Source organism: Brassica rapa, chromosome A10 (genome assembly GCF_000309985.2).
Source record: "Brassica rapa cultivar Chiifu-401-42 chromosome A10, CAAS_Brap_v3.01, whole genome shotgun sequence".
In the NCBI taxonomy this organism is placed as follows: domain Eukaryota; kingdom Viridiplantae; phylum Streptophyta; class Magnoliopsida; order Brassicales; family Brassicaceae; genus Brassica; species Brassica rapa.
The window spans coordinates 4,612,993-4,638,579 of record NC_024804.2 but is presented as its reverse complement, the minus strand read 5'-3'; the positions used below and the strand labels follow the sequence as shown (position 1 = coordinate 4,638,579).

Sequence of the window (25,587 nt, the reverse complement as noted above, 5' to 3'; positions counted from 1 at the left end):
TGTGCAGTTCATTAATTATGGAGCGCTTGCTCCCCTAGTCTGCTTGTTTTCCTTTATGACTGAATTTCTGCAGCAATAACAAGAGGCTGCATTGTTCCTTTCCTCTCTGGCTTTTTTGCACATATCTGCACATATGACAATGAAAAACAAATGCATGAAGGTAGAATAAAAGCTAAGGTGAAGGGTGAGAACTAGCTAAATATGAGCTAGTCACTCAGGATCATCAAGATGTATAGAAAGAATAAGAAGTCTTAAGTGTATTCTCGTTTCCCTGATCTAATGCCCATAACAAGAAGAATTGCAGTCAAGATTATGTTCAAGTTAAATGGAGCTAAGTCTTTCCAGTGTAACCTCGACAAGCGGAAAGCTTTTGGAGAACCAAATGAGATGATGTCAAGGTGTTCTAGGTCCACATGTGTGTCTTTCGCCACTACTAAGGTCACCTAATAACATAACTAAAGCACAAGGTGGTTAGTGATCGACACGAAATAATGTCCTAATTCCCATAAAGTTTTGACTGACTCGATCCTAAAAACTGACTCAAAAGGAAAACAAAAGAAAGAAACGAGTCGATGAAAACCCTTCCCAGACTTCACACCGTCCCTGGTTTGTAATAAATAAGAAAGAAGATAAAAACAAGAATATAAAGGATATATTTTGTAAAATATCGATCAAACAAGAATAGAAAGGATATATTTTGTAAAAAAAAGATATTTTTTTTAGTAGCTGATCAACCTTGGTTGTCAGCTCATCTATTTAATTTCTGGGTGTCGACACTGTTGACTTTGTTGGAGCGATTGTTCTCATGATTCTCATTCGCTGAGCTAGCTGCCATGTTCTCAATCAGCGTAAACGCTCCATCAGTGGTCTGAGTCATGAAGTCCCCATTGCTCGAAGAGTTTATAGCACTTTTGTATTTCCAGTCTACTCCATCATAGAAAATGCCCAGGAGATAATCATCATCAAATCCATGGTCAGGGCGTTCTCTGCAGTAGTCATTATAACGCTCCCATGCGTCACAAAAAAACTCATAAGTGAGCTGTCTGAAAGAGGTGATCTTGTTCCTCAATGCAGCTGTTCTCGCCTTCGTGTAGAAACTGCTTAGGAACAATGATCAGAACTTTTCCCACGAATTAGAAGATCCGGTAGGGAGAGTTCAACCATCGTGCAGCCTTTCCATCAAGAGAGAATGGAAATAGCATGCACTTGATGTAGTCTGGTGGTATGCCATTTTCACTAGTAAAGCTGCAGACTCTTTTGAAGCTCTCAATGTGTTTCATTGGAATCTCTGTCAGGAGACCAATGTACACTTTTCTCTGCACCAGATCGATCAAAGCAGGCTTGATGTCAAAGTCTTGTCTGAGACAGCATGGAGAAGTAATGGCAGAGCAGGTAGTAGGAAAGTTACGCGGAAGGTTTCTCTGTCCGATTGGAGCAGCTTGCTCCAGCTCTAGCGCAGTCTGTTCAGCAGCTTGTTGAGCAGTTTGTTCCTGCGCTTGAATGGTCTACTGCATCTGAAGCATATGTTATTGCATCTGTTGCATTGTGGCAGCGAGTTCATCCTGGTTGCCGTAGTCACCCATAGTGGTGTTGGTCGGCCATGGATGTTGACGGTTGTTCTTTCTAACCTTGCTAGTTCCTGGTTGGTAAGTGTAACTAATTCTTCTTGTGCCTTTCTCCGAGTATGTCTACTGGTCATCCACCTGGAATATTAACTGCAACAAAAAAGATAGAGAACGTTAGAGATCTGAGACTAAATATATAACCGAAAAAATGAAGGTAAAACGCTGGTCTCCGACAATAGCGCCAAATTGATATTACGTGTATACACACACACCAATTAACCTTATGTGCGCACTACCACAATCGAATGGTATGTCGATGTAGCACTTTAGGATCGAATCCACAGAGACCAACTGTTACACTTTATCTTTATGGGATCAATATTAAGCTAAAATAATAAAGGGGGGGGGGTTGAGTTTATGGTATCGTAACATGTAAGTAAGAGATGTTGTAAGGTTTTCAGATGATTAAGAATGCTAGCCTAGGATGGTTTCATCGGGTGTCAAACACTTGTAAGCCAAATAATTATTCAAGTTCAATTAAGAGCAAGTCTAGAATTTAGAACACACTAATAGATCAGCCCACTGTCGTGGAGCTTCACATTTTGGCAATCGATCTCAGTACCTAAACTATTGTTTGGATTGAGACGCGATGACAAACATTAAGATCAAGTCCGATATGTTCACAAAACACCCTAACATCTACTTTTGCTGGTTAGGGATGCAATGCTCATTCATTCAATGTTTAACAACCTATAACACTTATGATGAATAGATTAAACATGTGATCAGATGCTAAATGTCCAGTTTAACACAAGCAGTAAGTTTGCAATGAATGAAGACAATCGATTTATAACACATTCATGTTTAGCCCACAGATCTAACACCCTAACACTCTAGACTAAGCAAGTTGACTACTCAGCCATGAAGCAAAAAAACAGAGAGATTGATTTTGAATAATATTGCATATAAATAAAAGAGATAAAAAGAAGGTTCAGGATAATCTTCTCTAGACAAGAGAGATGGAGCCTTCTCCATAACAAGTAGCAAATCGCCAAGTATAAAACTCTAGGGTCTTGTTCTTCTAAAAAAACAACGTAGAAAAATAAAGAGAAAAAGAAGATATATAGAAGCCACAGGCGGCTGGGAGAGAAAATAGGGAGATTAGGACAAATTCTAAAATAGCTTGTAGTTTCCTTAAAATATCTGCTGCTGGAACAGGCACTCGGGTTGCTCTGCTCAATCGGGAACAGTCACTTCAGATTGTTCTGCGTGAAAATCACCAAATTGCACTGTTTTCTGCATCTTTTTCTCCAACAGGTCCATCTCCTATCCAGTGCAACTCCAGACCTGTAATGACTCGAAAAGGACTAGAAAGACTTGATAAAGACTCAAAAACCAATTAGAAAAAATATATACAATGATATCAAAACACCATATATCAAGTATATTTGTATATATACAAATTAGTTGCATAATAGAATTATTTTTATATTAATAAATAAAATATAATTGATTAGTCACTTAAATTTAGTGTTAATATAAATTGAATTCATTATTTTTTTAAACAATAGATTAGTTGATGTCAAAAATAAATAAATTAGTTATTTAGTTCCTTAATTTTAGGTTAGAGTATGTATTTAATAATAATTAAGTTAGGTATATGTAGAAATAAAAAGAAAGTTAGTTAAATGTACCGGTCCAACCTAGACTATTTATAAGTAGATAAAAACTGCTTATGTTTTAATAGTACGAGATTCTAGATATAAATATATAAAGTAAATGTATCGGTCCCAAAATTGAAGTAGTTATATGTCTAAATCATTTAGTCTCTAAATTTATTAAAAACTAGATTTTAACCTGCACATTCGTGCAAATATTTTTTTTAAATGTATTATTATTATAAATGTTTTCAATATATATTTTTTATTTTAGTATTATATATTGTGTAACTCTGTAATATTATTGTTTATATTTCTTATTTGGCATTATTAGTATATAGTGATTTGTGTAATAATCCTTTTGTTTTAAAATATTAGTTTTACTTAAAAACACTAATAATAAGAAAATTGTTATTTAAAAAAATACATCATTTAATCAATAAATTCAACCAATTATAAAAAATATAACATTATTTCAATGGTCACACAATATGCCAATATCTAATAAATAAATGAAAAGGTGCATTCAAATGTGTGAACTACTTATATTGTGAAATAAAAAAAAATTCGCTAAAACTAACTACAATTAAAAACAGAGGGAGTATATTTTACTTTGTTATTAATTTTTTATTACTTACGAATATATTTTTGAGTTAGATACAATAAAATAACAATATGAAATAATCAAATAGATAACTTCTTTTGAAATATGTTTTTCTTTAATTTGTACATTTTCCTTTAATACATTTTTAAAATATATTTATTATTTATAAAAAATAAATATGTTTACGATAATTTATATTTACATGTTTTGTTTTATAAAATCTACTTTAACATGCATCTTTTAGTATTTTACGGAATTTATAAGTAAAACAATTGTTTTGTTTATATAATATAACAATACTATTTTAGTAAATTTTATACATAGTAGCATCTCTCATATTATTTTTGTAAAATTTATTGATATATGATATTTTTAGATGTTATGATATTAATTTTTCATTTTTATTTTTAATTAAAATTTCAAAACATTAGGTTGCTTTAATTCTTACAACATATATAATTTCTTTTTTCGTGGTGCATTTCTAAAAGTTATTTTATTATCTATGATTTTATCTTTTGTAAGATTTGAAATATTATTATTTTGAGTTTTAATATTTATTTTCAAAATTTTATGTTTTGTCAAGAAAATTTGAAAACTTATACTACTATTTTTGAGTTTGGAAGATTACATGAATTTTGAATTTGGTTTTGTTACTACATTAATACATTGTTTTAAAAAAATATTTGAATTTTTGGTAATAAATTCTAAATTTTTCTCAACAGACTTTGTTATAATTTAAAAATTATATAATTAAAATTTGATTTGAAATTAATATTTTAAATGAATTACTAAAATTTCATAGTTTTTAATTACATATTTTAAAATAGTATATGAACTAAAGGCTTTGATATACTATTATATTTTTGTATATAAACATTATAAACAATATATTGTTGAGAGTTTTTGTTTTTGATGAAATTTCAAATTTCAAATATATTGTTGAGAGTTTCAAAATAAATAGAAGATAGTATATAGTTGTAGATATAAAAGTTTAACCTATGTTAATAAATTTATTTTTATATAAAACTATTACATATTTTACAAATTTTAACCATTTTAAGGATGAGTGATAATTTATATAATTAAACAATTTAAGTAATTTAAATTTGTTAATTTACCTATTTAATATAATTGTATCATATTTAATTCATATAGAACTTGTATTTTTTTATAATACAGAATATAATTATAGTATATAATTTTTCTTTTCTTCTTTTATAATAAAATATTAATTAACTTTGATTTATAAAAAAATTTATATTACTAATAAAAAATTTAATTAATATGTTATTTTATAAAACATAGTTAGAATTTCAAGTAAGATTTTGTTAGATTTTGTCTCAACAGATTTTGTTATAATTAAAATAATAAATTCAAATTTTTATTTGGTTTATTATTAAAATAAATAATCGATATATTATATTTATTAATTTTTTAATTGGTCCTACTATGACTTGTTACTTATAGATACAAATATGTCCCTAAATTAATAGATTAGATACTCATGGATCATTTTTTTTTCTTCCTCATGGATCATTTAGTTTATAATCTTTAAATGTTTAAATCTCATAAATTTCAATATTGGTCCAAATATGGACGACCTTATATTTCTCTTTGGGTAAAACCTTTAGATTAAAACTAGATTTTATCCGCTTTTGAAAATGTGGAATTATATTTACAGTTTTCAAAATGTTTTGATAAAAATTTAAAATTTTTTATATAATTTATAAAATTTAAAAATTTTTTATATAAGTTATGTTAAATTTATGTAAATGAGTTTTAATACAAAATTCATATTTGTTTGAATAAATAGTAAAACTGCAACGGTACCTTCATAGCAAGCCAAGTGATGAAGGCATACCTTGGAACTCCTTGAACAAACCAAACTACTCTACTCCATTGTTCTATATCCTTCTTCGCCCTAATCAGGTTCCAAGTTGTATTGGATGTAAATTTTTCCCGGTAGTCATCCTCATCATGCTTCCACTTCACTAAGTCCTTCCCCAAACTAGGCTGAGGAGGATTCGCTGAGACAATGTCTGCATATAACGCATGATATCGTCGACAACGAGACCCCCTAATTCTCCAGCCGTTATGATTCTCTGCTTTGCTCACCGTGGCATGTCGAAGTACTCCGAGATAAGTGGTTCCTGTTGCTCCCGTGATATCAATAGGATGTGAGCTATGTGGAGAAAGAGACGAAACCAGATATCACTTATTTTTTGCTTGCCCTTATTCTTATACGATCTGGGAATCATTGGCCAAAGGTCTCATGGGTCGGGGGATTAATCCAGATTGGCACTGGACAGTTCAGCATTTGATTGGTATGCCCCAAAGCATGAATTCAGTGTTGGCAAAAATGTTGTTCCAGACTACCATATATCACATTTGGAGAGAGAGAAATGGAAGGAGGCATCAGCAACCTCGGACGCCAGTAGAGCAAATGAAGAGAAGGGTTGAAAAAGCAGTGAGGACCAAGATTTTTTCACTTAAGTATACACATAATCACAAGTTTGCAGGAATGCTTCAACGGTAGTTTCTTCATACGTTATAGTGCTTAGGAACTTAATAAGTGTCCTTAGGTTGGAGATAGATTGTAAATAACTTTCATTCTTTTGATAGTCCAATAAATTTGAAATTTCATCAAAAAAAAAACTGCAACGGTAAAAATATTAAAGTTAATATTATCCGCTATATAATTACATAATATAAATATTTGATATTTTAATATCTTATTTTAAATTTCATAAAATAGTTGGTTTATTAAATTCTTAAATATTTTATTTACTGTACTAATGTAATTATGCATTTGAAATATATATGTTTATATTATAGAATATTTTCTTGTTTCATCATATAAATTAAATATAATTTATGATGATATTAATAATAATAATGTAATTTATAACTGTATAAAATAAACATTAAAAATTAAAAAATATGATAAAAACAATTATTCATTTAATTTAAAATAAAATTAACTGAAAGATTCTGCTGATATGGACTTCTAAATATATTAAAGTATATTTACATATTTGTGACCAACAAACAATGACAAAATACCCTTAATAAAAATCCAGTAAGGCTTTACAATAAAAATCTATAGACCTCCATGGTTGGCAGTAACCCAAACTTTAATTTCAGCTCCTACCACGGTACCACTTGGGAGAAATGAACTAGTGTTATTTGATTATCGACATTACGTTGTACAGTTCCACTAGCTTTTATACCACAACTTACCACTCGGAAATTTACAGAGCATGTTAAGAGCATCTCCAAAAAAGAACTCTATTTTGAAGTTTCCAAAATTCTATATTTGAAGTTTAAAGGTATTTTTCTCCAAAAGCAAAACTTCAAACTCAATTTCAAAATTATTTATATTTTATAATATGATCCTTATATTTGTCATAACTAATTTAAATTCATAAAACTTTTGTAAATAACTAGGACATATATAAACATATTACAAAAATATTAATTAATATTTTTTTTATTAAATATAAAATTTAAATAAAAATAACTTAATTAATACTAAACTTCAAAAAAAATAAAATAATTTTCGTAATGCATATATGATCTATTAGTGCATTTCGAAGTAAAAATGTCTCTCCTCATTTTTACTTTGTAGATTACGAGCTAAAAGTTGTTGAAATCGGGTAATATTGATACTTGTAAATACATTAGTTTGGAACAAGAAAGTAAAAGAGAAACATATAATATTGCTAAAAGACTAATTTTATTCGATGATATTAATACTCGTGAATATATTCGATATGAACAAGAAAGAATTATACGAAAAAGACATCAAAAACAACAACAACAACCATCTTCAATTACACAAAGAAAATTGGATAATATTTGAAAATTTGAAGGTTCCGGATCAAACTTATCTGACTATTAGTGTCGTTGTAATGTTTTAAATTTGTGTTATAGTTATGTTTTCATGTAATTTTTTAAAATCTTTTTGTTAAGTTTTTTTTTGGAATATTATTGTTGTCTAAATCTAGCTTAAAATCTTTTAAATCTTATTTTAAAGGTTTATTTAATTTTATGTGTAAAATTTAAAATCTGCAAACAAAATTTAAAATATTTATGAGATAATTTTTTTAAGGATTAAAACAATAAACAAGAAAATATTTATGAATCATAAAGGTGATGTGTGATTATAGGGACCAAAATGCAAATAAAAATATGAAATTTCAAATTTGAAATTTTGAATAGTGAAACTTTAAATATAGAGTTTCACTCCTCAAAACTTTAAATTTGAAGTTTTGAAATTTATTTTGGGATATCAAAAAAGCTTCATATTTGAATTTATAGAGTGTCTTTTGGAAATGCTCTAAGAGCATTATTATTGGCAAGCTCTAGATTTGTCATTAAAATAATCAAAGAAAATGAAAAAGTAAAGAGAGAATGAGAAAATGGAAGAGAGCAGCTCTTTCACGAGGCGTTATCTTGTATTCTGAGAGCATGCTCTAACAACTGCCTTATTACTACTGGGTTAATATATTTATGTAAAATTTAATTTTTATAGTTAACTATAATAATATTAAATTAGGAGAGATTCATTGTTGAGAGACAAACCAATGCAAATGGCTCTAATCTCCGGTTAAAGTCACTCAGCAACCACCACCCAATCCTTTTTTCCCTTCTAAGAAATTTCTCAATCTTCGAGATATCAAAAAGAGAGGATTTGATTCTGTCATGTCACAATCCACACGTGCATTTGCCTCTACACCATCCAACACACTCTTTAATCCTTGATGAAACTTCTCCGTACGTTCCTTTAAATCTCTACCACTTGATTTTCTCCACATTTATATATATTTGAACACAAAACAAGAGTCTTAGTAATTAATCACGACCCTACTTTCTCTCTGGCTTAGCCGGTATCCATTAAATGTTGATTCTTTTTTCTACCCAACAAGCTTTTATTTCAACTCTATATTAATTTTTTTAAAAATTGATTGATTGATGAGAGAGGTACGGAAGGTCATATATGAGTACGGTGCCAGTTAAGATTGTCGAGATACGAATAGGATAGTTTTTTTTTGGAAAGTACATGCATTACAAGAGAAAGAAGGATGAATCTTCATTTATGATTCCATTTGTCTATTTCTTCAGGTGGGGATCACTCAGTAGTCAGTACTCTTTTTTTTTTCTTTCTTTTATTTGATCAAAAGTCAGTACTCTTCTTCGTTATTTCTAAAGTATGGCCATTGCTTTTTTTTTTTTTTGGTAACACATGGCCATTGCTTAATTACTCCTCTATGCCCTTTCTGACTCTATCCCATTCACTGGAAGCCTATAAGAAGTTATCTTCTAAGAATCTATCTTTTTTTTGAGACTGATTAGCATTCACAAATTAAGGATTGGCATAATTACCTATAAAAATTTCAAATTTAAATTATTTGTACCATAAATCACAGAATGCATAATCTATCTAAAATTTAAAACTTTTAGACAAAATACAAAATTTTCCATATCTAAAGATATATTAAGATCTAACCTAAATTTCGATCATAATTACCTACTAGAATTGACCCGCACTTTAAAAACGCAGAATTATTTTTTGTTAAGAAATATATTAACCCGTCTGGTTGTTCATTAATATCTCTAAGCGTGGACGTTCGATTTTCCATTTGATTTCAATTTGTTTTTATTTTTATTTTTGGGGTTTTGGTTTGGTTCTAGTTCAGCTGTAGTTTTTGGTCTTTCGATTCAAAAGATATAAGTATTGTTCGGTTATTTATCAATTTGGATCGGTTTCAATTTGGTTATTTTGGTTTTCGGTTTGGTTCAGATAATAATGTTAAGAATCTGATAAATTCTGGATTTAATTTGGTTTTGGTTTGGTTCCCGTTTTTGAGATAATTTCGAATAATTCAGGTAAAAATAACATTTGGATTTTTGGATAAAAATATCGGATAATTCCTATAAATTTAAAAATTATAGGGAAATTACCACAAATAACACATTCATAGTACCACTTTTCATGTTTACACTAATCACTTTTACCCTCACTTTTAATGAAGGGTAAAAGACAATTATACCCATAGGGTTAACTAATCTAGACTTAGGGTTTAGAGTTGAGGGGTGGGGTAGAGTTTTTGGAATGTGAAATTTAGAATTCTAATAAATATATAAATAAATACTTAAAAAATATGTAAAAAATTTTTAAAAATAGTTTCAAACATAATTTTCGTTTTTCAAAAATAAATTTGAAAAAGACAGTAAAAAAAATCGAAAAAAATATTTCGAAAAAAAATATTATAAAAAAGTTCGAATTTGAAAAAGTATAATTCGAAAACATAAAATTTTTTTTTACTTTTTTTTAATTTTTTTTTAATTTTTTTTAAATTTTTTTTATTTTTTTTTATTTTTTTTTATTTTTTTTTATTTTTTATTTATTATTTATTATTTTTTTTTATTTAAATAATAATTTATTATATATATAAATAACAAGGGCATAAGAGTATTTTGTCACTTAATAAAGAAAATATTTTTAAAAATGTCTCCTTAGTGGTGGTAAAAATGAAAAGTGGTACCATAAAAATGGTGAACATGTAATTTCCCCAAAATTATAGATGAAAAATATTCCAGTGATTTGTTTATATCAAGAAATTAAGACAATTTTTAATATATTGGATAAAAAGTAAAATAAATGTAATATTGCAAGTGTTACATAAATTGTTTTTGAAAAGAAATATTGATTTTTATTGACAACCATATAAGTTCAAAATACTCCCCCTGTTCCCGAAAGTAAGATTTTCTAAAGTGTTCACGCTTATTAAGAATTCAATAAGTGTTTATAATTTAATTTTTATTTTACTTTATTATACACTTTCTAATAACTTTTCACCAATAAAATTTAATCAATTCAAATATTTTCATTTAATGTTTCTTAAAAATATAAAAAAGTACCTTAAACATATTCGACTGGTGACCATTCTGGAAACAAGAGGAACAAATAGAAAAAAAAAACGTAAAGGAATAAAATTGCAAAAATGAAAAAGAATGGTTGTTCCATTTCAAATTTAACAAGGCATACGTTTGTTCTTTATTTCTCTATAAAAAAAAAGGAATGGTAGGGAATGCAAAGAAAAAATTATTCCTTGTGATTGGTGATATTTTTTAGGAACGTTAGGGAACGCATTATTTCTCGCTGTTCTCTATCACCATTCATATCTATCTTTGTGGAACAAGTAAGAAATCTAAAACATCTTACTTTCAAGAACGGAGAGGAGGGAGTATATCTTTTGGTGACTGACAATTATAGGCAAGATGCCGATTATAAGTAGATCTTCTTTAACAATATCGTATTCATACTAAATTCTTAGCTATAGTTTCTTTAACTATCGTACAGAATATGCCATAATACCTACAATGGTCACCAGTCGATTTTGTAGGTAAAATACTTTCTATAGTATTTAAACTTAGTTGAGCTAAGTTTTAAAGTGCATAGTTTAGATATTATTCATTTTTAATAAAAGTTTTAAATTTCATGGGAATATATTACCTACAAAATCGGTTCAAAAACCAATATATAAATATATATATATATAAAGGTTTTTCGGGTAATACTATAATATTAGTTGTAAATATCTTGTTTTCAAAAATGTTTGATAGATATTTAAAGAATTGATTTTTCAAAAAATAAGTTTCAGAATATTTCATTATTTTGTTTAGATTTTTCAAAGATAATGTGTTTAAATTTAGTGGCACATTTCATAGTTTTCCACCCACACAGTTTGGATCCCTATTTTGTAAAGAAAAGTAGATTTAAAATGCATGGGTAATAAATTGCAATTGCATGTGTATTAGAACGTTTCATATCAGTTTAGATCTCGTGATAATTATAGTATATCAATAGTATTGTAAAGCTAATTAATAAAATGCAAAAAAAAAATGCATGTGTAATCCGATAAACTATAAAAGCACTAGGTGACTTTAGGTTTAATTTCCATCTACAGCCTTAAAAACTAGCAATTATACTTTACTAGTGGTTTGTCCGCGCTTCGCGCGGAAATTTTACCATTTGTATAATTTGATTATGAATTGTTGTTGTTATATATTATTTTTTATTGAGAATTAGATTTTAGAGTTGCTAACTGTGTTATGCCAAAGAGTTGAATCATATTTTTTAATAACATGTGATTGAATTGTTCATATCATATCATGAAATGTAGTTTAGTTTAGTCAATGATTTATTTATATACTAATAAAAGTAGACGGATAATAATTTTTATTTATTGTTAATGTAAACGGTGTGGCTTCAAATGAAAACAAACATGTACGTGCAGGATAGATGGTGTGATGAGTTGATAAGTAATAAGATGCTTCAAATGAATTTGTATTTTATTTGCTTAAAATATAGCACAGCTTCGTTACGGACTATTTCTGATGTTTTGCTAGTTATCTTTTGGGCTACGGTAGTGTTTTTAAAAAGAAAACAATAGGTGAGTAAGTGTAGGGTCGATGGTGTGGTGAGTTGAATTTTTTAGAAATAAGAACTCTCCTCTTGATTGCGTGAATGTTAATTAGCTTGTCGTAAGTGCATCACCCCACCATAACAAACCATGAATAACTACTTGGAGAAAGTGCAAAGACAGATTTGAGATGAAAATATTTGAGCAGATTAAAGATGAAACCTTTTAGCTCTCTCAGGGTCAACAAACCAAAGCTCAGCGAGTTTGTCAGGAGCCATGGCTTTCTTAGCCTCTATTGATTACAAAGTCGAAGGGCCATTAACAAAGAGGTTGATGCCGTGTCTAGGTCTTGAATTCTTAGACTCGGAAAACAGGTTCTCAGACTTAGTAGCAGATGGTCCAGACCAAGATTTTATCTGTAGTGACATAAGCAAAGAATAAAGAGCATACTTGGATACGAATACTATAAAAACATTGGATCTTAATTTTACAGCTCTGGCTTCTGAATATGTGGGTCTCCAACATAAATACACATAACTCTCTCCTAGTCTGTTTACATGTCCATGCCTTCAGACTCAAGTAGGGTTCAGGGAAAAATAGAGAATCTCTAACTGTTTCTGAAGTATTGTGCAACTCTACTGAAGCTCCACTTGCCATCTGTGCATTCCTATGAATTAGAATTCAAAAAGTCTGGTTATAAAAGTAAATGACCATCCGAACAGTTGAACTGTAGATATTTTCTCCTAATCGCTGTGCTAGATATGAAAGGACAAGAGCTTAAGTCCCAAAAAAAATCAGGATGCTGCAAAAGACTCGAAAGTTAACAAATTTTGTATGAAACTTAGAAGTGCTAGAAAATAATAAAGCCTTACTATCAGAAACACTAACACACGGTAAGTAACATATGACAAAGACATTTAGAACCAGAGAAAGAAGCAAAGGTACATAGCATTTACCAGTCAAAAAAATAGGAAAGAAAGAGCAAAATCTCACTTACCTCCATATGGGAGATGTAAAATGAGTATATAGAAAATGATGGAAGCCCATAATGAAGATATTGTGGAGGACAGAGATCACCCCACTACAGAAGTACACAGCCTGAGTAGTAATAAAATTTAATGGTTAGATATGGTAGTCCTGCTAAAATCATCAGCAACTTAACAAATTTAATTATCATGGAGTGTTCTCCAACATCAAAAGCCATAAATCATAAAGTAGTAATTGGAATAGGAACCGGCAAACCTTTTTCATCAATGAAGTCGCCATGACCGAGGGGTTTCTGGGAAATAGAACATGAGCTCTGATTTGGAGAATTCGCCATGATCGAAGGATCTCTCAGGAGGTGTGTTTATATACTGAATGAAGACGTTGAAGGTTGAATTCAAGCGCCATTGAAGAGGAGTTAGTAGGTATTTGTCATTTCTTGGCATTACTACGAAGCAAAACGTTACCCTCGACTGTAATTCTGTGAAAGAGAAGTATTGTTTACGCGACGTTACATCATCTCCGATGGTAGGTTTAGAAAGATAAGCAACCTACAAATTTGAAAACGGACCCTAACTACATAGCCCAGTTTTGCAATATTTTATAAAATTTTAAGCAAGTAATAGGCCTGATATATGTACTTGTTAAACTCACAGCCCATTCAACATAATTCGAGAACAGCTTTTGATGAATAAGGAGAGGGGTCCAGGTGGCACAAAATGCCCCTCCCTCCATGCTGATGTGGCAGCAGGAGCTGAGAGAAAACCCTGTTTTATATATATAGATATTGGTTTTTAAAACTACAAAAAAAAAACTACAGCCAGAAAACAAAAAAAATGAATGTAAAAATCTTATTTTCTAAAGTTCCATCTTTTTAACTGTAAGAAATTTTAAAGCTACATTCCTTAAATCTAAATAAAAAAATCCTACATACTAAATTCTAAAGTAAATTTTCTACAGTTGTAGCCCAACCAATCACCATTAATATATATTGCTTGACATAATAAATTTTGTATTATGTATTTTGTGCAGATGCGCCTAAATACTCTAATACTATTAAAGGTTTCATGATATATTGGTCATATAAGGAAATAGGGTGTAAATAGTTATGATCATTAATAAATTCCTCGGTCCGTACTCTGTTCTCGGTGAGATTGGCAGCCTGGGCGTGATATGCGGCCAGGGCTACGAGGATTCCATTGTCAGAGGTTTGAAAATTTGAAGAGACCTCGCGACGTCGTTTCCGGGCTGACTTTTGGCGAGTTTTTCTCGAGGCGAACCTGCGGGCTTTCAATTTCCTGATGCCCCATTTGTACTTCTTCCAACAAGCTGAATTTATAGCTTCGATGGAATTTTCCGGGTCAGGTGCCAACCTGATATTTCCCACACCTCGAAATGTACAAATCAAGAGATGGGGAACTCAGGGATTCTGAATGCTCCTTATCTTTGCCATTGAGGCATGGGGTTGTGTGATATATGATAATGGTGATTAAGCTAGAATGTAGTACATTGAGTCATCCAAGGTTAGTAATGATTCACTTCCACCTATCATATTTGCAGAAGTGAGAGTACTGATTTTAAATTATGTTAATTCCTGCTATTTTCAAAAACCTCTTTCATTAGGACTACTCTTGTTTTGCTTGAGAACAAACAAAATGGTAAGTCTAGGGTAGTTGATATACCATGGATTTTAGAAGTTTTTTAGCCATGCTATATAAGTGTTTTTGAACCTATTTATTATTTTTTAGAGCCATTTTAGATTATTTACATGTTTAGCAGTGTTTTGGAGCAATGTGGTGATTTTGGAGCATTTTGGATATAAAGTAAAAAGAAACTTGTAGCTGTTCGTCGAACCAGTCCAGAGTCGACATTTTGAGTCAAACGTCGATCGATAAACACCCCCTGTCATCGATCAACAACGAAGCACGCAAGGGCCGACCTGGTTCCGAGCCGAATTTTAGTCCACGTTCCACAACAATTACAAAAATACCCTTACCCGACTTTAACCTAATATTTTATGTGCTCTGCCATTGTTTTGGACAACACACACTTTTCATACTTTCATATTTCCATAGAAAACATATTCAGGGTTTTTAGTAGTTTGGAGAGAAGATCCAAGACTCCTTAAGAACTTTGTATTTGAACTCCAGTTTTTCTATTCTATTCTATTTATGCATCTTATTCACATTATTGCTATGCTTTGATTTGCTATGTCTGAGTAATTTCAATTGTTAGATTTAAGGTTTAAGTAAGGTTATGAGGGATTAGCCCAAACTATAGAACTGCTAAAGTGATAGACATCCTTCAAGAAAATGCTTGTGTTCTAGAGTAGCTAAGATTTTAGGATTGTGGACAACTACGACGATAGGTTCTGCACCAGAATAAATTCCCTTGAGCTAGGATCGCCAAAAACAAGCGTCAACTGATTTAGTTAAGACTAGTGAACCTATCGATCAACTCGCTAAAGCTTTCCTAACTAAACATCTATCGACGCTAATCTCATAGCATCGATCGACGTACGGTCCGTATCAACAAGCGGAAGCTGAGATATTGGATTTAGTCATAGGAATGATTCACATGTGGAAGCTGGAAAACTTTCTCATTAGAATTCAAGTTCTAGGATTGACAACCTAAGCATTCTATATCATTATAATCCTCTGATTACTTGAAACCCTAGATCTAACTACTTTCTCATAACTGTTTACAACCTCAATCAATCAATCAATCAATCAATCAATCAATTGAACAACTACCTTGTTCACCTCTGCTGTTTATTGATTTACTCTGTTTGCCTAGCTTAATCATAAATTGACTAGGATCTATTGTGTGCCTTAGTTCCTTGTGGATTCGATCCCTCAGTACGACTGGACCTCTTATTTGAGAGAGTAAAAGTCACTCCTTCGGGGTAATTTGAGTGATATCAGGGAACTACGACCTTCTCCTGCTCCTTGGCCGTGAAACTGATTTTATCTGTACCTAGGAGCGGGTGCTTTGGTCTTCCGGTTTCTTGGCCGTTCTTGGCGTTTCTGGTGCTTTCCTTTGCAGCCGCATGGCTTACGCCACTTTTTTCGAGCCACCAGATATAACATTTGATGGCTCGTGTCGAGGTGGCGAGGCATGGGCATATATAGTGGGCTGATTCGTTGCTTCCTTATCAAGGGGACTTTTAGCTTTATCCGAGAAGAACTCCCAGATGTGACCTTTTTTTAGCAGTTCGTTTACTCTATTCTCAGCACGACGCAATCTTCCGTCTTGTGACCGTGGTCATTATGGAAGTCGCAATACCGGTACAGATTTCAGAAGGAATCTGGTGCTTTAATATTCTGAGGCAACTTGACCTGTTGGCCCATCTGACTTAGAACGTTGACCAGTTTTGGCTTTCAGATAGAGAGATTGGAGATATCTGGCAATTTGCATACTGTCATCCCTTTGGATTTTTCAAGGGGCCGGTTCATATACCTTCGCTGGTTCCTGTTTCCTGCCTCTTCTCCTGAATTTTGGTAGAAATTGTCGTCTCGGTTGCATTTATCTTGTCTGGTCGCCTTTTGGTCCTGTTTTGTTGAACCTTGGACCGGCTCGCGACAGTCTCTTCTCATTTTACCTGCGCCCAAGCTCGAGACAACACGTCTTCCATAGTCTTGCATTGGTACGTGGTTTGCTCTTTGTAGAGGTCCCCATCTGGGAGTAGGCCTCTCTTGAAGCCGAAATTGCTGTTGAAGCATTGCATCCTGGGATGGCTACTTTTTCTTGGTTGAAGCGAACTATTTTGTTGCGTAAGGGCTCGACTCAATGCTGGAGGATCTCATAGAGGTCGTCAGATGTCTTCACAAGATTCCTTTTACTCCTGAACTGCTCCACGAACTGGTCGGTAAGAGCCGCAAATGATCGTATGGACCCATTAAGTAGGTTAATGTACCATTGTAGGGCAGGTCCTGTCATGGTTGAACCAAGCCCTTGCACATGGTAGCTTCTCTCAGATCCTTTTGGATTGCTACAATGAGCATCCGTTGTTTGTATTGAGCGACGTGATTGTTTAGATCGCTAGTACCGTCATACATCCTCATGTTGGGGAAGGAGAACTTCCTCGACATCTATCAGAGCGATCTCGTTCATGAAGGGAGTATCGGCGTATGAATTGGGACCACTCCTCCGAATTGGAAGAGCTACTCATGGGAGTCTTTCTACCATGGATTGGATGGCGTCAAATATTTTGGAGAACACCCCCTCCAGGTAGGCGGTTATAGTGTACCTTGTTGTTGTTGCTTCTGTTGGTGTCTCTTCTTCGGCATCCATCTCAGAATCACTGTCTTCCATGGCGTATTCCTGAGTTTTCCATTCAGTACTGTCCCCTGTAGTGGTGCCTCCATCCAATGCTGGAGGCTGTCGGGTGTTGTCACCTTCGGCGATAGGAGTCTCTAGAGGTTGCATGGGCCGAACTTGAGTTCAGAACCGTCGTCGCTTCTTTAATTCTGCATGGAAGGCTTGATTTTCTTCTCGGAAAACGAGATTCTCCGCTTTGAACTGAGAGACCTTTTCTGCGCTCTGTGCAAGTAGCTCAGAGTGCTTGCCGAGTTTCTCCTTCAAGCTTTGAACTTCTGAGAAAAGTTCAGGATTCTCGGGGGTCGCGTCTTGAGCTTTCTGTAGCTCGGTGACTTGACTTTGCAGAGCGTCGGGTTGATTTTGCTGGTCGATCTCCCTTTGGGTAGACGTAGATCGTTCGTCTTGCCCATCCAGTGCCATCGTCACGTAGTTAAGATTACTCTCCTACTTCTAGCACCAAACTGTTAGGGTATATTTTTTGTGCAGGATCTTTTGGAGTACTGCAGAACAATGAATAAGTAGTAGAAAAACAAGAATCGAGATTGAAAGAGATTTTTTATTGATTGAATGCGCATGAACTACAATGTTTGGTGCATAAACCCAAGTTCTAGCCGCCTAGCTCTAATATGTTAGTCTCATAATGTTGATCCCTCATTCTAAGGTTGGGCTCCCCTTATATAGTCAAGTAGATGTCGGTTTAGTAGGTTACACTCTTCCATATTCGAAAATATGGAAGAATTCCCTTAAGTAGAAAACTTCCATTTTACCTGGAGGTAAGGATTAAAGCAGTGGTCGGAGCCGGGATTTCTCCAGGCAGGAACCCGGAGGCCAGTGTCCTGTTCGAGGGCTGGAGGAATTCTATACCAGAGTATTTGTTTCCAACAGATCTCAGTATCACGTTTTCTACAGCTTTACTCCTAATATTTAAGTACTTTGGTTTCCTACTAAGATCCTATTTATGCTCTAAGTCCCCAAACTGATTGTATCTAATAAATATGAGTTACTTCGACTAACGGGCAGCATGAGAATCAATCTACTTAAGGGGCTAATGAGTCGGATCGGACCCAGATGGCAAACCCTATATCCTTGCATATACGTGGCACACCCAAAAATTAGATGCAAATGATATATGACTAACGAATGAATAGGTCTGCGCAAGGCTAGGGATGCTATAAAAAATACCTAGTTCCTGCAAAAAGGCCACATGCCAAAGCATATGCAGTAAACCTCCACATTACTAGATCCTGCCCTTTGGAAAACGACCTTGGAGCCTCTAAAGAGATTTAGGCAAGCTGCTACCTTCTCTTGCGACTATCAAAGCTCCGAAGAAAAATAAAATAAAAAATAGATTCGAAGAACCCATTTGGGGCAGAAGAAGAGGAAAAGAAATACATATTCCTTGAAACAAGCAAAGTCATTAAATAAAAGGTCATGAAGAGCAAGAGTTATAATACTCAAATTAGAAACGTGAAAGCATAGCAAAAAGTTTGAGACCATCGAGGGACCAACAACAAAAAAACAGATTAAAAGCCTCATAGCAGGAAACAAGAAGAAGAAGTGATCAGCGGGACGAGTTAACAGGAGGTACATGAGGAACCGATACATGAGGAAAATCCTCTGGATGGCTGATATACCTTGGATTTGACCCATTTTTATCCATGGTATATAAGTATTTTACTATATATATATCTATGTTTTCTACTCTTCTAGATATGTTTTCAGGTTCAGGTGCATTTCAGAGTAAAGCTATGACTTTGGAGCATTTTGGAGCATAAAAGATATTTCACCCGAGCTGACCACTTAGAGGTCGACGAGAGGAAGAATAATCGATCGATGCGCATCAGTGCTGACGATCGATATCAGGAAATGCCTCGACAGATGAAAATTAATATTGATCGATGTACACAAGTACCATCGATCGATGTCGAGACACCAGACGCGACATTTTGGATTCAGCAGACTTAAAAACCAAGGCCAAGCCAAATTACCAAAAATCCCTGACGAGTTTTTAACCTAGTAGAATATATACTGCAAGTGTTTTGACGGCAGAGGGAGCTTGTTTTCTAGACCTAGTTTTGTTACAAGTTTCATTTGGGAGAGAAGATCACTTGTGATTGGAACTCCTTGTTTCTATTTCTTATCATCTATTCTATGAGTTTCTATTTATCTATTGATATGAATTGCTTTGCTATGTCTGAGTAGTTCAACTGTTAGATCCAGGGTTCAGATAGGTTTGTGGGATTAGCCCCAAACTATAGATCTGCCTTGTTGTGATATTCATGATAGATTTGTATTCATTGCTTGTTTTAGCCTTGCTAACTAGAACTTGATCATAGGATTGCATATTCGAGCACCCTTGTTATCCCATCCTGACATCTATCTATCATATTAGGATTGCTAGAGAGGGCTAACCGCCAATTTAGAATCTTAGTAAGGCATTTCATACTCGCGCATAGGCCTGGCTAGAACCCGTCGATCGATGTCCTCAACTGACAATCGATCGATGTTGGCAAAGGTGTATCGGTCGACGTCTTAATAGACTATCGATCGACACTCTCTCGTGTCTGCATCTAACCGGTGAGACACGAGATCTAGTCTGTTAACCAGTGGTACATGCGACAGCTGATCACTGAGTTAAGCGAATGAGCTCTAATATATCATGCATGCAACAGTTAGGCATCTTTAGGTATTATAATCTCCAACACCTGAATAGTGGCCCTGCATCTAATATCATTTCCAACCAAGTTACATTTATTATTTACTCGCTTGTTACTATTGCTATTTCATTTAAACATTTACAACCCTTAGAATTAATAAACACTAGATTTAATTGTTCCCTATCTCCTTGTATATTCGATCCCTAAGTACTACATCTGAACCTCTTTTGATGAGAGTAACACTCCTTAGGGTAATTTGAGTGGTATCAAATTTGGCGCCGTTGCCGGGGAGTTTTGATCGCCATTATAGATTTAGTTTTATTAATTCTTATTCTTTTCTTTACTCCCTTTCTAATAATCTTTTTCTTATCTTTTCAGGTGCATGCCAAGCGGTACCAGTAGCAACAAGGAGAAAGACTTGCTGTTCTCAGACGATCCTGCTGATTTGGAACGCACCATCCGTAGAGGTCAACGTTCCACATCGCTCGACGCAACAACTTCGTCGTCGATCGATACGCACAACCAACCGTCAACCGACACCAGACCATCATCGTCGATCGATCCCAATCGTTCGACAACGAACGATACTACATAGCGTACGTCGATCGATACCGTGTCGTAAAAAATGGTAAACATTATTATTATAACTCAGGATGAGAACGAAAACCTGTATGACCAGGCCGGTCATCTGCGTAATGCAACAGGTCAGAAAATAGATGCTCAGGGAACTGTAATCCCTGATGCTGATGCTACAGGAGCTGCTCAACCTGTAGATGAGGACGCTCGATCGAAACCACTGGCCGACTACAATCGCCCAGATGAGTACTATTCCAACAGATCAGCTATTCGACTTCCGGAGATCCACAAGCAGAATTTCGAGATGAAGCCTCAATACTACACTCTCGTGTCGCAGATACCCTACTCTGGGTTACCGCACGAGCATCCTATGGACCATTTGGAACGGTTCGAGGATATAATCGCTATTATTCGGATGGAGGGAGTCCCCGAAGATTACCTGCTGTGCAAGCTCTTCAGATACACGCTTAGGCAGCAACCCACATGATCTTTAACATCCTGGAGCGATGCACTGGCTTAGGCAGCAACCCACATGATCTTTAACATCCTGGAGCGACATTAAGAATGTTTTCTTACGAAACTTCTTCGATGAGGCGCGCTCTGAAGAACTTCGGAACAAAATTTCCACATTCTCGCAGAAGGCTGGAGAGTCTTTCAAAGATGCGTGGATTAGATTTAGTTTTTTCCAGCGAGACTGTCCACACCATGGATTTAACGAAGTGCAGCTGCTAAGCAGTTTCTTCCGAGGTCTCGCCTTACAGTATCAAATGGCCCTTGATACGGCGAGTGAAGGAAACTTCACTACTCGGAATCCGTTGGAAGCTGTGAGACTTATCGAAAACCTTGCTAACAGCAGCAGCACCAAAAACACTGACTCTGAACGGAAGAAGTCTGTAGCCTCTATCGGGAAGGAACAGATGGACGAAGTAAGAGCTAAGTTAGATGTGGTGCACGAACTTCTTAGGAAGCAAGTCTGTTCAGCTGAAGGAGAAGTAGCTGATACGGAAGGAGAAGAAGATGTGAACTACATCGGAGGTACCGGATTCCAGAAATTTGGAAACCAAGGCGGAAACAGAAACTTCATTGGAAATGGCCAGAGAAGTAACTAAAGTTCACAATTTCAAAAACTCTTCAACAACAGCAAGAGCTACTCGAACTCTTACTACCAAAATCCACCACCCCAGACTCAGGAAAGCTAGATCGAAGAGATGCTTGATCGAGTACTGTTGGGACAACAACAAATCACCGTGGATTTCAACGGTAAGATAGACTCCGCCTACAACAAACTGAACACCAAAATCGAGACCTTAGGGACTCAGGTGAGAAAACTTGAAACCCAAGTAATTCAAACGGGCGAGACTATAAAGAGGCAAAAAGCTTTCGCTAGAGAGGCAGGAGCCGACAAAGGAAAACACCACGTAAATGCCATCATAGATGATGATTTCTGGCAAGTGGTGAGAAATGAAAAGCTTGAGGAAGGAGATTTCAAAATCGAAAGCTCCATGAGTCTCGGCGGATCCCAATGGTGTCGACCGATGTCGATGAACTCGCATCGATCGACAGACCATGATGAAGATCGATGGATGGATTACTCCAGTCATCGATCGACGTCGTCTGCCAAATCGACTGAATGCAATGCGGTTCGAATTCTAACTCATGAAGAATTTGCAGCTAAGCATCCTCACCCACCCTCCCCTTTCTATGAAAAAATCGATCGATCGGTTGAGCCAACCATCGATCGACATAGTGAGTCCGACGTCGATCGTCACAACACACCTCCCATCGATCGACAGGCACCTCTGACATACCGAGTGCGGTTACCCTCAATCGATAATGATTACATCAACGCACTCAGACCACCATCTAAACCCTTAGCAAACCCACCCGAACCAAAACCTAACCCTTTAAATAGTTCACCAGAATCAGTTCAAGAAGAACAAGAATCTGAAGGGAGAAGGTTAAGGAAAAAAAGGGAAAAGATTCCTAAAAACCTTAAGAGGGAAGCTAACGATAAGGAGATGGATGGTTTCACTAAACGAGTCCTCATAATCCCAATCGAAAAACCTTTTGATGAAGCTTACTTCACACACCGGTTGTGGATGTTCTTCAGAGAAACAAATGTAACTGAGGAGGACATTAGGAGAATGTTTCATCAAGTCAGAGGGAAGATGAAACACAGGATCACATTGACGAAGAAGAGTGATCCTGGGAAGTTTGCAATACCATGCGTAGTCAACGGTGTTGAATTTCCCCATTCAATGTGTGACACAGGAGCATCAGTTAGTATCCTCCCTAGGATCATGGCAGACCAGCTTGGTTTGACCATCGAACCCTCAACAGAATCCTTCACTTTCGTGGATCTTTGAGAGAAACGATCAAGAGGCATCATAAGAGATCTGGAGGTACTGATTGGTAATGCCCTTGTCCCTGTAGATTTTCATGTCCTAGACATCGAGCTTAACTGGAACTCCTCACTTCTGCTTGGAAGATCTTTCCTAGCTACAGTAGGAGCTGTATGTGACATGAACAAAAACAAATTGTGTCTAACGCTCATAGACCCAAACATCCACTACGACCCCATCCGACCTAAGAGAAAGGTCATTAATTCTGTGGATTATGGGAAAGAACTTGGCTTCATTGGCGCATGCCATTGTGGAGCAGGGTATGAATCGGAGTACGAAACAGAGTACTCGGAATCGATCGACACCCCAACCTTTCCATCGATCGATTCCAATGTGTCAACGGTGACCGATGACCGCAACAACACGTCACTCGACGTAATGCACCCAGTTGACCATTTCGCTCCACCTAATCATTGCTACCAACACTTTGCCTTCCAACCTCCAAGCAAGAGAGGACATGATGATTATTCCAAAGGCAGTTGGGCAGACAGTGGTTTCCATGAAAGTTTTGCAGTTGACACTGCAATTACTTCACCTAATGAGGAACAGACGGAGGATTACGATGAGGATTATTGGAAAGAACGTGCAATAGAAATGTCTTTGCATGATGTAAGACTTGAAACACACATGTTCACCAACACGTTTCCAACATCGTTCGACGCTGTGCACTCCACATCGGTCGATACCCACCCTCGTCCAGCAAAACAACCGCTCACATCGATCGACACCCACACTGGAACATCGATCGATATTCGCGCCGCAGCGAAAATTCAGGAGCAGGAGAATATTCCCTCCCCAACTAGGTTTATAGATACCTATATAAATCGTTTTGCACCTCCGAAACCACCTACACACATCAGAGCAAACACACAAGCAAAAAGGATGAATACTCTTCCTTCTACATCTACAGAAAAATCCATGAAGAGCAATCATCTCAAGAACACAAGTTCTGCATAAATTACTCTGCCATCGATCGATGTAACTGTATCTACATTGATCGATACTACTCTAAACCCTAATCTTTCTATTTCTAAAATGAATAATTATGCAAACATTGATTACGGTTTTCTAACACCTGATGAATTTGGTATTTTCAGGGACCCAGATGGCAAAGCACGTGCAATGGATGGAAGGATTTTACAAGTGTCCAGAGAGGACATATCAGACATCCTTCAAGTAGCCAATAGACCTAACAACCTATTCTCATAGCAACGTGGCACTCCAGACGTCATTCAAACAGATCCTAACAACCATGCAGGAGTCGCCACAACAGAGATCAACCCAGATCTATCACGCCAACCAAAAGGGCAAGCATCGATCGACGGTACAACTGAGACATCGATCGATAGGGTAACACCAACGCCGATCGATATAGATGAACCGACGTCGATCGACAGACGGTATGAATGTGGGAACTGCGCTTTCAACATGTACGGAGCCAGAAAGTTCAGTTGGGAACAAAGGGACGAGTATGGAGTCTACAGAGATGAGCGTGGACACACACGAGGCGTAGCTGGTGAGATGACACCTGTCACAAAGGACAACATCAGGAAAATACTGGAAAGAGCATCTCTTTTTGAAGAGAGCCACATCTGTCTTCCAGAACATGCCACTTCCTTCACACTCACAAGACTGGCACCAGAACTCTACACCAACGATGAAATCGATGAGATGGTGTTTGGTATTTGTGGAGCTCAGGAGAAACTGGGAGAGTAGCTCAAAACATTGGTGGAAGATACACATCAGCCTTTGGATAGAGGCTACAATGAGCTTTTCAGATGTATGGCAGAAATGAGGACAGAAATTGAGAGTTTACGTCAGCAACTTGAGAAGGAAGCTACGACCTCAGCATCGATCGACGCACCACATGCAACATCGATCGACGTCAGTCTTCCTACAGCTCAGATCCCTGCAGAACCGCAAAGTTCAACACAGCAAAGGGATGAATGGGAAGTCTCATACATCGACATGAGGATAAACGATGTTAACTGCCCTCTCAACAACAACGTGGACTGGCTAAGCACTAATATCAAGCTACTACAGCAAGATCTGGACACCATTCGCAAGAAGGACCAACTACCAGCAACATCGATCGACATGTGTACCTTCACATCGCTCGACGCTAAAGTCTCAGCCATGAATGAGAGGCTGAGGACTTACGAGGATATGCATGACCGTTTTATATCACCAGTCATGACATAGTCAATTACTTCATGCCCAAAAGGATATTGAGAACATTACTAATCAAAGTTTTTTGCAGGCAACATCAGCATCGATCGACAGGCTACGAGGGCCTTGGATCGATGGCAAGAAACCTGTGGAGTTACTTCCTTACACAACAGCAGAGGTTGACAAGATCACATCCAAGAACTACACTGCTCTAGACACCATG

At 35.4% G+C, this 25,587-nt stretch overlaps 2 non-coding genes across 2 annotated transcripts; one reads left to right on the top strand and one right to left on the bottom strand.

The window, feature by feature from the left end:
* The first annotated feature begins 965 nt into the window (after positions 1-965).
* LOC117129404 lies at positions 966-1,072 on the top strand. Its single transcript, XR_004453053.1, has one exon. It is a non-coding gene; the product is annotated as a small nucleolar RNA R71 (small nucleolar RNA).
* Positions 1,073-21,398: 20,326 nt separating this feature from the next.
* Positions 21,399-21,505, bottom strand: LOC117129434. Its single transcript, XR_004453083.1, has one exon. It is a non-coding gene; the product is annotated as a small nucleolar RNA R71 (small nucleolar RNA).
* Positions 21,506-25,587: the final 4,082 nt, after the last annotated feature.